Raw genomic sequence first — 12,847 nt, 5'->3', positions numbered from 1 at the left:
GAATAATGAGACACACTTTTTTGACTCTGCGAGAGAAGCGGAGAAATATGTCACCCAGCAGTTAACAATAGAACAGGACAGGACTTAAACTTAACTGCCTATCTCAATATACAACATTGGAACAAGGTTCAGATTATGGCTAGAATCACAAAAATTAATTTAATGGCCCTAGCTGGGATAAAAACTTTGAAGCATATTAATAATCCCATAGAGAGGGGGAAATTAAAAGGGTTTTTTTTTTATTATTTTTTTCCTTTCTTCTTGCTCCCTTCCTCCCTTCCTGTTATAGAGGATGACTAACATGGCACACGGCATTAAGATGGCTTCTTGGAATATTGGGGGCTTAACATCACCTATTAAACATAAAACTATAATCACTCACTTAAAAAAGAAAAATATAGACATTGCTTTCATACAGGAAACTCATTTAAAAGTAGAAGAAGTCTCTAAATTAAAAAGCTCCTGGGTTAAAGAAGTTTTGGCTTCACCCAGCACTCAACGTAAGGGGGGAGTGGCAATATTACTAGGGAAAAAATTAAAATATCAAATCAACCACATAAAAGCAGACCTGGAGGGGAGGTTTCTAATGGCAAAAATTAAAATAGATACAACATTATATACGTTATGCAACATATATGCTCCTAATGTCTTTAGTTCCTCCTTCTGGGACACTCTTCAAGCCAATATAATGGCCTATACAGAGGGATTTTTAATTTTAGGAGGGGACTTTAACATGTCGCCTCAATATCCTTTAGACAGGTTAAGACATAAAAGCCCCTCCCTTAGAACCAAAAGGGATAACCTAGAAACCAAAATGTTCTTAAAACTCTTTCGAAATCTCAGGGTCAGGGATATTTGGAGATCACAAAACCCAGACGCCAGAAACTTTACGTGTTTGTCCAAAGCACATAAGTCACTCTCAAGGATTGACCTATTTCTTATAGATGAAAGACTTTGTAAATTTAGACCTACTGCAGAAATCCTTTCCATCTGTATCTCGGATCATGCTCCAATTTCTTTAGAATTCTATACTACTAATAATATTCCAAAGTACTCAAGATTTTTTTTCCCCAATTATTTAGCGGCAGACCTTAAATTTAAGAATTGGCTTAATAACAAATTCCAAGAATTTATTTCTTTCAATAAAGAATATATAAACCGACCCATCATCCTATGGGAAACTGCAAAAGCAGTGTTAAGAGGAGAAATCCTAGCCTATAGTATAAATAGAACAAAGAAATTTAAGACTCAGGAAAGGGAAATGTTGAAATCCATATCTAATACATATAACTCTTATCTCCTAGAAAAAACAGCAAGAAATTGGTCACGATATGTACAAGCACTAAAAGTAAGGGATTCCTCTTTGTTATATAAGACCACGCAGAGAGACTTAAAATTCCAATCCCGACTTTATAGATACGGGAGTAAAACGGGAAAACTTCTTGCCAACTTAGTAAAAAGGGAGAAACAATCCCCAAATATTGACTCATTAAAGAAAGACGATAGAACTATAACAGCACCAGATGAACTCTTACAATATTTTTCCGAATACTATCAAGATTTATATTCCTTAAAAAGTTCTAATTCCAAGGAACAGGAAAGTTTCTGGAGAAAAATTACAACTGAAGTCATACCCCCAGACTTAATTGACTCCCTTAACTCTCCCATACTGGAAATTGAAATATCTAAGGCAATACAAAATCTTTCCCTTAATAAATCTCCAGGACCGGATGGGCTCCCGAATGAATTTTATAAAATACTTTCACCAAATCTGCTACCATACCTATCCTTATTATACAATGACATTTACATAAAGAACAATACCCCACCATCGAGTTTTACGGCATCATATACCACTCTAATACTCAAACCCGGGAAGGAACCAGATAAGAAAGAATCCTACAGGCCAATCGCATTGTTAAACGTAGACTATAAAATAATGTCATCAATCCTAGCTTCTAGGTTACAAATACTGCTTCCTAAAATTATTCATAAAGATCAGGCAGGGTTTATGTCTAAACGAAATTCATCAGCGAAGATAGAACTCTTTCTAACCATAGATTATCACTGGGCCAAAGAAGAGGTGGAGAGGGATAGAGAGGGAGACACCCCTGACTCTGCAATTATATCAATCGATGCAGAGAAAGCTTTCGATTCAGTCCATTTTGACCACTTGTTATACTCTCTTCAGCAATTTGGTTTTCATGGAAACTTTCTTAACATTATCCATAATTTATATAAAAAAGCTTCCACTAAACTCTTAGTCAATGGACTAATTTCTTCAAATATCTTTCTCAAAAGAGGAACCCGTCAGGGGTGTCCTCTCTCCCCTCTGCTCTTTAATATTTCTATCGAACCATTAGCTATATTTATTAGGCAACATCTTAATGGCATTAAAGTGGGTAAGAAAGAAATGAGAATAGCATTATACGCTGATGACATTCTAATATACATTTCAAACACTTCTATGAATATTCCTAAACTAGTCTCTATTATTAAAAAATTCGGCTCCTTCTCGGGTTATAGAGTAAACACTTCTAAAACTGAATTACTATGGATCAAACAAACTAAAGATTCATTGGTGAATATCCCATTTAAAATAGTGACTAACTCATTCAAATATTTGGGTATCTCAGTTTCCTCAAATCCTAATAAATGGTACAATCTCAATATATTACCAGTTTTGAATAGAATTAAAGATAACTTAAATAATTGGCAGAATCTTCCGCTCTCCCTGTCGGGTCGAATAGCCTTGTTTAAAATGATCAGCCTCCCTAAAATATTATATATTTTACAAAATACTCCTTTGATTATTAAAGGAAAATATATTTTGACGTTTAACATAGCATTAAGAAAATTCATCTGGCAAGATAAAAAACCCAGGATTTCCCTAACTAAACTATCCCTTCCCAGAGAATACGCGGGACTAGCCCTTCCTGATATCAAAGTGTACAATTATGCATGCCAGATTCGTTTGATATTAGACTGGATTGCAGAGAGAAACTATGTTACTGACTATGAACTCTAAAAAAATGCAATATTTCCATACAACCCGGTGGCAATTATCCACTGTACCCCATGTACCGTACCTAAAGAGGTGAAAAAAATGAGCTCCTTGTTTAATCCACTTAAGATCTGGTGGAAAGTCTGTAAACTATTAAACATAGAATATACTGGGTCTAGAATTACCCCAATAACAGGGAATCCACAATTCCAAGCTGGAATTCAATCACCTCTTTTTCAGAGATGGGAGGCACTGGGTCTTAGTAAAATCTCTCAATTACTTGACTCTGATAGGAAATGTATAAAAACTTTTGGCTCTTTAAGAGAGGAGTTTAATATTCCACATAAGGAGTTCTTTGCATATTTGCAGGCAAGACACTTTGCCTTAAGCCTAGCACACAAAATAGGATGGAACTGGTCACTTGGACCGATAGAAAAATGGTTAATTTTAGCCAAAAACGGCATCTTGTCTATATCGACTAGTTATCTGGATTTAGTTTCCTTAAAGGGAGATATAAATCTGGAAAATATACTTATCAAATGGGCACCGACACTTCCACAAAACTACAGAGACATTGGAGTAATTTGATTTTCTATATCAGAGATCTCAAGAATTACTCTTTCATCTACATGGAGAGAGACCCATGTAAAATTGTTATTAGAAACCTTTTTTACCCCTAAGAAAGGTTTTAAATGTGGGAGCCCTGATTTTACTAGATGTCCGAGATGCTCCCTCCCTTTAGCAAATACTATACATATGATGTGGGAATGCCCTATCATTCAGCAATTTTGGCTAAAAATACAATACTGGCTTGCGGCAATAGGAGCCTCTCCTCCAACACTATCACCATTACACATAGTATTTCTTTGGAAAGACCCGCAGGAGAGGCTCATGAACACTAAGATTGTAAACTTAGCTATTTTGGCAGTAAGATATTTAATCCTTAAAAAATGGAAAAATAGGACACCCCCCAGTATCCAAGAGGTTAAAAATTGTCTCAAAAAGCAGTGCATACTTGAGCAGATAGATACGGATTTAAATAATGAAAATAGCGTAATAAGATTCTTTAGAAAATGGTCAATCTTTATTAAATCCTTCTCTCCGAGTGAAATTGAATACTTAATCTATCCGTTCAGGAACACAGAGTTAGTGTTACTAGGGATATGGTAACGTGACGGAAAGAGAGAGGAGGGGAGGAGGGAGGAGAAGAGGGAAGAGAGGGGACAAATTAATTCCCTTCTTTTTTTTTTTTTTTTTTTTCCCATCTATGGTTATTGTACTTTTTCACACTTGTTTATAAATTTGTTTTGTTTAAAAAAGGAAAGTGGAAATATTAGGGGAGAGAGAAGATAGGAGAGAGTGAGGGGGAGAGGAAGGGAGCGCAGAAGGAGGAGGAACGAAGACAGAGAGAGGGAAGAGGAGGAGAGAGAGGAAAATATTTTCCTTTAGGGCTCAATAGGAAAATAAAGAGAGAAAGTATTAGTTGAGGAAGAATCAATCCTTTTTTTTATGTTAACGGTTCATGTACTGATATCATACAAATTGTAAATGTTAATTTTTTTCTCTTTATTATTGTTTTTGTGTTATTTTTTCTTCTTTTTCTTTTTGCCTTTCTACTGTAAAAATAAATATGTTGGAAATCAATAAAAAGATATATTAAAAAAAAAAAAATCAGATTAAAGGGACAGTCAAGTAAAAAAAAAACTTTCATGATTCAAATAGGGCATGTAATTTTAAGAAAACTTTCCTATTTACTTTTATCACTAATTTTGCTTTGTTCTCTTGGTATTCTTAGCATATGAACCTCCTAGGTTTAGCTTTCAACTAATTTTTTAGACCTTGAAGGCCGCCTCTAATCTAAATTTCACCACTAGAGGGCATTAGTTCATGTGTTTCATATAGATAACATTGAGCTCATGCACGTAAATTTACCATGGAGTCAGCTCCGATTGGCTAAAATGCAAGTCTGTCAAAAGAACTGAAATAAGGGGGTAGTCTGCTGAGGCTTAGATACAAGGTAATTACAGAGGTAAAACGTGATAATTGTTGGTTATGCAAAACTGGGAACATGGTAATTAAGGGATTATCTATCTTTTAAAACAACACAAATTCTGGTGTTGACTGTCCCTTTAATGAAATTTTTTAGTAGACTGTCCCTTTAAATAAAGCCAAAATTTCAGATGCAATTTAAAAGTCTTTTTTGACAGCACCATGAAATGTAATGGCTGTTTCCAGTTTCAAAAACACTTGTCATCCACAAAATCATTCTTGTCATGAGTAGATCCCAGTCAAGACTGCCTACATCTGTTTTTAGACTTTTTTTTTTCTCAAAAACAAATTGGTTATGCACGTTTTTTTTTTTTTTTTTTATTAAAATTTCATGTTGAGAATATCAGCCCTATGAATCATTTTAGGCCTAAAAGAAGAAATTTTCTCTCCCTTCTCATTCATATTGTCAGATCACAGATATTTTTTACTGAAAAGATCAGACACAGATTTCACATAGACAATTAGAGAAGTAATTTCTAAATAAATAAAGAAAAAACTATTTCAGCATGTTATTAATTTAAAGGGACACAGAACACAATTTTTTTCTTTCATAATTCAGATAGAGCATGACATTTTTAAGCAACTTTCTAATTTACTCCTATTATCAATGTTTCTTTGTCTTGCTATCTTTATTTTAAAAGCAGCAATGTAAATCTTAGCAGCCAGCCCATTTTAGGCTTAGCACCATGGATAACGCTTGCTTATTGGAGGCTTACATTTACCCACCAATAAGCAAGCATAACCCAGGTTCTCAACCAAAAATGGGTAGGCTCCTATGCTTAAAATTGCATGCTCTATCTGAATCATGAAAGAAAAAAACATAATTTAAGCTTACCTGATAAATTTATTTCTCTTGTAGTGTATCCAGCCCACGGATCATCCATTACTTGTGGGATATTCTCCTTCCCAACAGGAAGTTGCAAGAGGATCACCCACAGCAAAGCTGCTATATAGCTCCTCCCCTCACTGACATATCCAGTCATTCGACCGAAACAAACAGAGAAAGGAGAAACCATAGGGTGCAGTGGTGACTGTAGTTTAATTAAAATTTAGACCTGCCTTAAAATGACAGGGCGGGCCGTGGACTGGATACACTACAAGAGAAATAAATTTATCAGGTAAGCATAAATTATGTTTTCTCTTGTTAAGTGTATCCAGTCCACGGATCATCCATTACTTGTGGGATACCAATACCAAAGCTAAAGTACACGGATGATGGGAGGGACAAGGCAGGGATTAAGCGGAAGGAACCACTGCCTGAAGAACCTTTCTCCCAAAAACAGCCTCCGAAGAAGCAAAAGTATCAAATTTGGAAAATTTGGAAAAGGTGTGAAGCGAAGACCAAGTCGCGGCCTTGCAAATCTGTTCAACAGAGGCCTCATTTTTAAAGGCCCAGGTGGAAGCCACAGCTCTAGTAGAATGAGCTGTAATCCTTTCAGGGGGCTGCTGTCCAGCAGTCTCATAGGCTAGGCGTATTATGCTCCGAAGCCAAAAGGAAAGAGAGGTTGCTGAAGCTTTTTGACCTCTCCTCTGTCCAGAATAAACGACAAACAGTGTAGATGTTTGACGAAAATCTTTAGTAGCTTGCAAGTAAAACTTCAAGGCACGGACTACGTCCAGATTATGTAAAAGACGTTCCTTCTTTGAAGAAGGATTAGGACACAATGATGGAACAACAATCTCTTGATTGATATTCTTGTTAGAAACCACCTTAGGTAAAAACCCAGGTTTGGTCCGCGGAACTACCTTATCTGCATGAAAAATCAGATAAGGCGAATCACATTGTAAGGCAGATAACTCAGAGACTCTCCGAGCCGAGGAAACAGCCATCAAAAACAAAACTTTCCAGGATAAAAGTTTAATATCAATGGAATGAAGGGGTTCAAACGGAACTCCCTGAAGAACTTTAAGAACCAAGTTTAAGCTCCACGGGGGAGCAACAGGTTTAAACACAGGCTTAATTCTAACCAAAGCCTGACAAAATGCCTGGACGTCTGGAACCTCTGCCAGACGCTTGTGCAAAAGAATAGACAGAGCAGAAATCTGTCCCTTTAAGGAACTAGCTGATAATCCTTTGTCCAAACCCTCTTGGAGAAAGGACAATATCCTAGGAATCCTAACCTTACTCCATGAGTAATTCTTGGATTCACACCAATGAAGATATTTGCGCCATATCTTATGGTAGATTTTCCTGGTTACAGGCTTTCGTGCCTGTATTAAGGTATCAATGACTGACTCGGAGAAGCCACGCTTTGATAGAATCAAGCGTTCAATCTCCATGCAGTCAGATTATGATAGATTCGGATGATTGAAAGGACCTTGTATTAGAAGGTCTTGTCTCAGAGGCAGAGTTCATGGTGGAAAGGATGACATGTCCACTAGGTCTGCATACCAGGTCCTGCGTGGCCACGCAGGCGCCATCAGAATCACTGATGCTCTCTCCTGTTTGATCTTGGCAATCAGTCGAGGGAGCAGAGGAAACGGTGGAAACACATAAGCCAGGTTGAAGAACCAAGGCGCTGCTAGAGCATCTATCAGCGTCGCTTCTGGGTCCCTGGACCTGGATCCGTAACAAGGAAGCTTGGCGTTCTGGCGGGACGCCATGAGATCCAACTCTGGTTTGCCCCAACGATGAATCAATTAAGCAAACACCTCCGGATGGAGTTCCCACTCCCCCGGATGAAAAGTCTGTCGACTTAGAAAATTCGCCTCCCAGTTCTCTACGCCTGGGATATGGATCGCTGACAGGTGGCAAGAGTGAGTCTCTGCCCAGCGAATTATCTTTGAGACTTCTAACATCGCTAGGGAACTCCTGGTTCCCCCTTGATGGTTGATGTAAGCCACAGTCGTGATGTTGTCCGACTGAAATCTGATGAACCTCAGTGTTGCTAACTGAGGCCAAGCCAGAAGAGCATTGAATATTGCTCTTAACTCCAGAATATTTATTGGGAGGAGTTTCTCCTCCCGAGCCCACAATCCCTGAGCCTTCAGGGAGTTCCAGACTGCACCCCAACCTAGAAGGCTGGCATCTGTTGTTACAATCGTCCAATCTGGCCTGCGAAAGGACATTCCCTTGGACAGATGGACCCGAGATAGCCACCAGAGAAGAGAATCTCTGGTCTCTTGATCCAGATTTAGTAGAGGGGACAAATCTGAGTAATCCCCATTCCACTGGCTTAGCATGCATAATTGCAGCGGTCTGAGATGCAGGCGCGCAAATGGCACTATGTCCATTGCCTTTACCATTAAGCCGATTACTTCCATGCACTGAGCCACTGACGGGCGTGGAATGGAATGAAGGACACGGCAAGCATTTAGAAGTTTTGATAACCTGGCCTCCGTCAGGTAAATTTTCATCTCTACAGAATCTATAAGAGTCCCTAGGAAGGAGACTCTTGTGAGTGGGGATAGAGAACTCTTTTCCTCGTTCACTTTCCACCCATGCGACCTCAGAAATGCCAGAACTATCTCTGTATGAGACTTGGCAATTTGAAAGCTTGACGCCTGTATTAGGATGTCGTCTAGATAAGGAGCCACCGCTATGCCTCGCGGTCTTAGAACCGCCAGAAGTGAGCCCAGAACCTTTGTAAAAATTCTCGGGGCTGTAGCCAACCCGAAGGGAAGAGCTACAAATTGGTAATGCCTGTCTAGAAAGGCAAACCTTAGGAACCAATGATTATCTTTGTGAATCGGTATGTGAAGGTAGGCATCCTTTAAGTCCACTGTGGTCATGTACTGACCCTCTTGGATCATGGGTAGGATGGTCCGAATAGTTTCCATTTTGAGGAATTTGTTTAAGATCTTTAGATCCAAAATTGGTTTGAAGGTTCCCTCTTTCTTGGGAACCACAAACAGATTTGAATAAAAACCCTGTCCTTGTTCCGTCCGCGGAACTGGATGGATCACTCCCATTACTAGGAGGTCTTGCACACAGCTTAGGAATGCCTCTTTCTTTATCTGGTTTGCTGATAACCTTGAAAGATGAAATCTCCCCTGTGGAGGAGAAGCTTTGAAGTCCAGAAGATATCCCTGAGATATGATCTCCAACGCCCAGGGATCCTGAACATCTCTTGCCCACGCCTGGGCGAAGAGAGAAAGTCTGCCCCCTACTAGATCCGTTTCCGGATAGGGGGCCGTTCCTTCATGCTGTCTTGGGGGCAGCAGCAGGCTTTCTGGCCTGCTTGCCCTTGTTCCAGGACTGGTTAGGTTTCCAGGCCTGTCTGGAATGAGCAACAGTTCCCTCTTGTTTTGAAGCGGAGGAAGTTGATGCTGCTCCTGCCTTGAAATTTCGAAAGGCACGAAAATTAGACTGTTTGGCCTTTGATTTGGCCCTGTCCTGAGGAAGGGTATGACCCTTACCTCCAGTAATGTCAGCAATAATTTCCTTCAAGCCAGGCCCGAATAAGGTCTGTCCCTTGAAAGGAATGTTGAGTAACTTAGACTTTGAAGTCACGTCAGCTGACCAGGATTTAAGCCATCGCGCCCTACGCGCCTGGATGGCGAATCCGGATTTCTTAGCCGTTAGTTTAGTCAAATGAACAATGGCATCAGAAACAAATGAGTTAGCTAGCTTAAGTGTTCTAAGCTTGTCAATAATTTCAGTCAATGGAGCTGTATGGATGGCCTCTTCCAGGGCCTCAAACCAGAATGCCGCCGCAGCAGTGACAGGCGCAATGCATGCAAGGGGCTGTAAAATAAAACCTTGTTGAATAAACATTTTCTTAAGGTAACCCTCCAATTTTTTATCCATTGGATCTGAAAAAGCACAACTGTCCTCAACCGGGATAGTGGTACGCTTTGCTAAAGTAGAAACTGCTCCCTCCATCTTAGGGACCGTCTGCCATAAGTCCCGTGTAGTGGCGTCTATTGGAAACATTTTTTCTAAATATAGGAGGTGGGGAAAAGGGCACACCGGGTCTATCCCACTCCTTGCTAATAATTTCTGTAAGCCTTTTAGGTATAGGAAAAACCATCAGTACACACCGGCACCGCATAGTATTTATCCAGCCTACACAATTTCTCTGGTACTGCAACTGTGTTACAGTCATTCAGAGCAGCTAATACCTCCCCAAGCAATACACGGAGATTCTCAAGCATACATTTAAGATTAGAAATCTCTGAATCAGGTTTCCCCGAATCAGAGATGTCACCCACAGACTGAAGCTCTCCGTCCTCATGTTCTGCATATTGTGACGCAGTATCAGACATGGCTCTTACAGCATTTGCGCGCTCTGTATCTCTTCTAACCGCAGAGCTATCGCGCTTGCCTCTTAATTCAGGCAATCTGGATAATACCTCTGACAGGGTATTATTCATGATTGCAGCCATGTCCTGCAAAGTAATCGCTATGGGCGTTGATGTAATTGGCGCCATACTAGCGTGCGTCCCCTGAGCGGGAGGCAAAAGGTCTGATACGTGGGGGGAGTTAGTCGGCATAACTTCCCCCTCGACAGAACCCTCTGGTGACAATTCTTTTATAGATAAAGACTGATCTTTACTGTTTAAGGTGAAATCAATACATTTAGTACACATTCTCCTATGGGGCTCCACCATGGCTTTCAAACATAATGAACAAGTAGTTTCCTCTGTGTCAGACATGTTTAAACAGACTAGCAATGAGACTAGCAAGCTTGGAAAACACTTTAAACAAGTTTACAAGCAATATAAAAAACGCTACTGCGCCTTTAAGAAACACAAATTTTGGCAAAATTTGAAATAACAGTGAAAAAAGGCAGTTACACTAACAAAATTTTTACAGTGTATGTATCAATCTAGCAGAGCATTGCACCCACTTGCAAATGGATGATTAACCCCTTAATACCAAAAACGGAATAATAAATGACAAAAAACGTTTTTTAAACAGTCACAACAACTGCCACAGATCTACTGTGGCTTTTTACCTCCCTCAAATACGACTTTGAAGCCTTTTTGAGCCCTCCAGAGATGTCCTGGATCATGCAGAGGGAAGCTGAATGTCTCTGTCAGTATTTTTAGATGCACAGAAAAGCACTAAAAAAGGCCCCTCCCACTCATATTACAACAGTGGAAAGCCTAAGGAAACTGTTACTAGGCAAAATTCAAGCCAGCCATGTGGAAAAAAACTAGGCCCCAATAAGTTTTATCACCAAACACATATAAAAACGATTAAACAAGCCAGCAAACGTTTTATATTACATTTTTCTAAGAGTATGTATCTCTATTAATAAGCCTGATACCAGTCGCTATCACTGCATTTAAGGCTTTACTTACATTAATCCGGTATCAGCAGTATTTTCTAGCAAATTCCATCCCTAGAAAAATATAACTGCACATACCTTATTGCAGGAAAACCTGCACGCTATTCTCCCTCTGAAGTCACCTCACTCCTCAGAATATGTGAGAACAGCCATGGATCTTAGTTACTTCTGCTAAGATCATAGAAAACGCAGGCAGATTTTTCTTCTAAATACTGCCTGAGATAAACAGTACACTCCGGTACCATTTAAAAATAACAAACTTTTGATTGTAGAAATAAACTAAGTATAAAACACCACACTCCTCTCACGACCTCCATCTTTGTTGAGAGTTGCAAGAGAATGACTGAATATGGCAGTGAGGGGAGGAGCTATATAGCAGCTCTGCTGTGGGTGATCCTCTTGCAACTTGCTGTTGTGAAGGAGAATATCCCACAAGTAATGGATGATCCGTGGACTGGATACACTTAACAAGAGAAATTTGGGTTTAGTGTCCCTTTAAGATCCATAAATTCTTACATTTCTTATAAGCATTTCAATATGGAGGACATCCATATTTTGAGAGATTACCTTATAAATCAATGCCGGCTTCTGAGTTTAGATCTCATAGATTCCTGGCTGTTCCAATCAGCAAGGATCACAGGAATTTTTTTTAATGAAAAGACACACTAGCATATTATCTCTCCCATGGGTTTTCACAAAAATATTAAAAAAGGTAGTAACCTGATCTAACTTTCAAAACACGGATCCAATTGCAAGAGAAATATGCTCTGAAAAATACAGACGGACATTTGGCCGACCACATTCTGGCCGATGGACAGAATACTGAAGCACGTTCCAAGTTCGGTCGAGGGCAGGTACGCTCCAGAGTGCTCTGTTCTAATCAGAGCCCCGGGCCCCCGCAACCGCCTCTGGAAACCTAAACATGGGTCCCAGTCCGCACGTCTTGTAATTCTCTGTCTGGGAAATTATCTATCGAATCTATCTCATGGCCAGACTGTTATCTGAAAGCCACTTGTCTCTAGGACTATTATTCGTCTTCCAAATGTCCGTCGGCTATCACTCCGGCCACAATATATATAACCTGTATATAAATATATATATATATTCCCCCCTCAGGGTTAGAAATATTTTAATTTTCACGTTGTCCAGCCAAAGGCAACATGTGGAAATTAGACTAATTTTCTATTGTGATCTTTAGAGAAGGTTAGAGTACTACTTGTGAATGTATTCCTTATCTGCAAATACTATAACCATGTACTTGTGCTGTAGAACAACAAGTTGGAAAACTAGACCTAAGATTTAATTTTTATTTAAAAGGGATAGCAAAGTCAAAATCCCATTTTTTGGATTTAGATACAACATTCTGATTTATTTCTATTATTTAATTCGCTTGATGAAAAGCATATCTAAATAGACTCAGGAACAGCAATGCCCTATTGGATGCTAGATGTTGACTGGTGGCTGCACATATATGTCTCTTGTCATTGGCTCATCAGCTTGTATCCCAGTAGTGATCTTTCAACAAAAGATACCAAGAGAATAAATAAACTTTGAAAAT

Source organism: Bombina bombina, chromosome 1, assembly GCF_027579735.1.
Source record: "Bombina bombina isolate aBomBom1 chromosome 1, aBomBom1.pri, whole genome shotgun sequence".
NCBI lineage: Eukaryota > Metazoa > Chordata > Amphibia > Anura > Bombinatoridae > Bombina > Bombina bombina.
The sequence above is the reverse complement of the archived record's forward strand: the minus strand, read 5'-3'. Positions refer to the sequence as shown.